This window comes from Phascolarctos cinereus, unplaced genomic scaffold (assembly GCF_003287225.1).
Source record: "Phascolarctos cinereus isolate Bilbo 61053 unplaced genomic scaffold, phaCin_HiC Scaffold_726;HRSCAF=1367, whole genome shotgun sequence".
Classification (NCBI taxonomy): Eukaryota; Metazoa; Chordata; class Mammalia; order Diprotodontia; family Phascolarctidae; genus Phascolarctos; species Phascolarctos cinereus.
Window position 1 is genome coordinate 71,385,629 of NW_027556098.1, and position 4,383 is coordinate 71,390,011.

Sequence of the window (4,383 nt, forward strand, 5' to 3'; positions counted from 1 at the left end):
GTTTTGATTGTAACTGTCAATCTACCCCATCTCTAGATGGGACAGTTATAGTCATGACATTAATGACTATGATGTATTTTGAAAGCAACTTTTGTGGCACAGAAGGAAGCATGGGATTATAAATCTGTCTTTTCTTTAACTTTTGTGGCCTAAGAAGAATGTATAAGATTGCAATATGTAACAATATGTAATATTTCTTTTTTACTCTGACATAATTTTGTCTATAAGAGACCTTGTTAGAATCCTAATCTTTGTTCAGGTATTTTTTTTTCTGACTGAGATCTAAACATACGCTTAATGGATAATAAAACCTAAGTTTCTAACCTCTATCCTTTCTGTATTGTGGTAGATCAATTTTGGCAGAAGTTACCTACCACATGAGTTCAAAAAGAAGATATTTCTCCCATAACAAGTCTATACTCTAAAAATGCATTATCCTTACCAAGTACATAAATAGGAAAGGTGAATTGCCTCTTAATAACATATGGGTTACAAGATTATTTGTTTTAAGAAGAAAATAGTAGAAAAAAAGTAGAAATAAGCAGGAAGCTAATATATAATTTTGTTCAGGGGCAGATGGAATAAAATGAATCTTTTATGGCATTAACTATTCATGTCTCCTTTCTCACTTTGTAGCTATCCAAAAGTTCATGTTGCCTAACACACTTTATTCATAAAAAAAAAGACTAAATCATTCTGTTTTTAGCTTTTCCCTCTTTCTATAATTTCCACCAAGAGCCAAAGAAAAATGGATACAGTAGCCAAATTTCATGGTGACCCTAGGGCCTTAACAAAAATCTTCTTGTGGCACCATCCTTATCGGACTGAATTTTAGCCATAAGATATTAATTTGTAGACTTAAAAAGCAGAGAGGGAATCTTGAGGACTTTGAAGATACGGGACAAAAGCACCCTTGCCAAAATGCTTGAAAGATTAGTTTGATTTGTTCCAATTCAAGAAGCACTTAGAAAGTGTCTTTGATATACAAGACATTGTGCTAGATGATATGAATGAAGAAAGAAATATGAAATAGTTCTTGCTGTCCAGGAACTTTCATTTCACTGAGGGGCTTAAACATACACACAGATTAGTAAATAAAAAAGTATATATACAATAAATTCAAAAGATGGGTAAGGAAGCACTAACAAGGGCAATGGGGTGAGGTGGGGGGATCAGAAAAGATATAATGGAAGAAGTGGCACTTGAAATCAGAGGTAAGAGAAACCAAGGATTCCAAAGAATAGAGATGTAAAGAGTAAGTGAATTCCAGATGTTAGGTAAGAGACATCATGTGTTCATTGTACAAGTTTTCATTTTGTATTATTGTTCGTCCTAGGGCTTAAAAAAAAATATATAAAGAAAATCACATTAAAACCTTTTTCCTTGTTTAAAAGGACAGGGGCTCCCTTGTTAGTTTACATATGAATAGTGAGCTCCTAAGATTGTGCCTATGACAAACACATAAATGAGAAGGCCTTTACCACAGATTTGCTTTATTTCTAACTAATGTCCCCTATACTAGCTGCTTACGATTGAAGTATCCCCTTTATTGAACTACATATTAAACTGATTTTCCTAAGAGCCTTGTTGAAGAAATGGTACCATTATCATCAGAATATGGCTTGGATTAATTTAACAGAGAAAGGAAAACATCCAGGGCAGTGCCTATTGTAAAAAGGGGGATGGGGAGAAGCCTAATCTTATACCTGTGAATCGGGACCGAAGTTTTCTTTCCTCTTTTGCTGGTAACTGGCAGCTAAACAGAAACTAAACAGGAAAGTGAACCAGCTGTCCTACATGCAAAGTATTGTTTCCTATTATTTTAACCTTTAATGTATGACATGTGAGCCTAGGGTATCTTAAATCACTTCAAGAAGTGTTCATGAAATTTTCAACAACTATAATTCACTTTAATTAAAAAAATTTTTTTTATGCCATATATAATTTTTTGGGGAAGACAGGATGTCATGAAACCAAACAATAGTGTCATGGTTCCACAAAAATTGTAAATCACTATCCTAAGGCCCTAAGCTAATATGGATTTATAGATGAAGAACAAATTAATAATTGTGTTGCCATAGCTCAGTCAATCTTAGCTGAGAGGATTCCTCTCTGTGTGCATGTACACACACATACACAATCTTTGTACATAGTCCATAATTGATTATCCCTTTTTTTCTTCTCTAGGAGGACAAACTCTTAATTCAATCTCCTCCTTTCTTCAACACTTCAAAAGATATCATTTCCTTGGTGTTACTTCTTCCTACCTTAATACAAATTAAGCCTTAGAAGGTATGAGTTGCCAAAGTCAAAAGAATTCATCACTTGGTGGCCAACTTTTTGGTGATGAGTCTCTCCAACTTTAGGTAGGCTAGTCTAAGGTTGATGGACCATTGTTCATCCTTAAAGGTTTTCCAACTCAAATAAGAGCTGCCACATCTTATGCTCTTCTAGAGTAATATTCGAGAACTCAAAGCTATATTTACCCCACAATGAGATACTGGAGTAGGTCTTTGATGTAGGTATTTCCTCTTTAATACCAATAAAATCATAAAATCATGGTAACATAGATTTAGACACTAAAGGGATCTTATAGATATTGTAGGAAAATAGGTCACCAGAAATAAAGTGACTTGTTAAAAGGTCCTCTGATTACAAGTCTATATTGCTTTTAGCATTATGTTCACTTGGGAATGGATACGCTGAAACTTTCTTTGACATCAGACATTTCCAAATTATTTGCTACACTCTAACTCCTAGAGTGGTGGAAAGACAGGAGGATTTATTCCTAATTAGAAGTTGAAAAAAGGATATTTTTAGACACCAACATAGAAATAAAAGTTAACTGTTACTGTGTATCATGCTGATTTGATGGAGGAAAGCTTAAATAATTTCTACAGCACTCAAAAGATTTTCTCTTTCTGAGAAAAAGTCTTAGTTCATATAATACCATTCAAAGAGAACTCTGTTGACCTAGAATTAGATCCTCAAGTATTTTGATTTACTCTGCTGGCATAGCAAAGCCTATGGACAACTTGTAATTGCCCAGGAGCCCCAAAGATTATAGATCAATTACATAGACTGCCAGTCAAGCCAAGCAGAAAGCCTGGGAATAAGAAGCAAGGCTTAGGATCTGGTTGCATTAAAGGAAAATAGCTTATTGTTTTATTTGGAAGGGTGAAAAAAAACTGAACTAAATGGAAAAGGCTGTTGAGTGTACTTAGCGAGCTACATCATTTATATATGGCGGTAGCAAGTTTTTAATAATGAGGCCAATTGGGAGGAGAACATGGATATGAAAGGAGTAAGAATAAGAGCTTTGCCTAGTGAACTAGATCAACTGTTGGGAAACTGGCCCCAAAGTAAATATGTAATCAATATAACATAAAACACAGCTGCCCCACCAGCTTCTGGTCGACTCTGTGTGCTACTGGCTCAGCTCTTGAGTACTTTGGGGGTGACAAACTCTGGCCATTTGTGACTCATCACTAAAGGACTTGGATGCCTTGGGGATAATAAAGCAGTCCCCTAATTTGCTACTAAAAAGGAAAAGTCCGTGACTTGGTAGCCCTTTGAGAAGGGAGTGACTGTCTCTCTTCCTTTAACCTTACAAGTAGCATTACCCAATCCTGGAGATTCCTGTGAGAGGAAGGGGGTGATGGTCCCTCTCCATTTCCGAGCATATTTCCTGCTCCTGACTGCTCCCATATGGCAGCTAGAGCCCGATACTCAAGTAGGTGAACTTGAGATCCTTTGCTTTATACTTCTTTCCTTGATCCTCAGGCACTGAATGTTGATTTCAAGATGGATATCATCAGGACTGTGAGTTCAAGAGCTCTAGAGAGATCCTCAGTGAGTGCTGGCTTGAACTTTGACTTTACATTTAAATTTATTTTGTTTTCAGATATGCATTCTCCTCCCCTCTGCCTCTTAATCCACCCCAAATCAAGAAATAAGAAAAACCGAACCCCTGTTACAAACACGTATAGTCAGGAAAAACAAATTCTGTCATTACTGAATGTATTTTGGAAGGAGTCTCTGGCAACTACTGCCAACACTCCTCAGGAAGATGACCAGGTGGGTGCAGGATGGGCCCAATCCTTGGCCTGGCTTTCCAAAAGCTCTCTTTGGTAATGGAGGACAGTGCAGCACTGAAGTGAAGTGCAAGGTGCCCATTCAGCAATACTAGAAAATGTCTGTATTTTGATGGTTTTAAGTCTTGGCCTCCTGACAGAGTTTATTGCTGCTTGATTAGGGTTTTTCTTTTTTATTTCTTCTTGCAATGAATACTTTTGGAAGCCTTTTAGGTTGAACATTTCTTTTACGGATATGAAAAAAAATGCTTCTCCCATATTTGATTTACAATATACATTGAGTACTTGG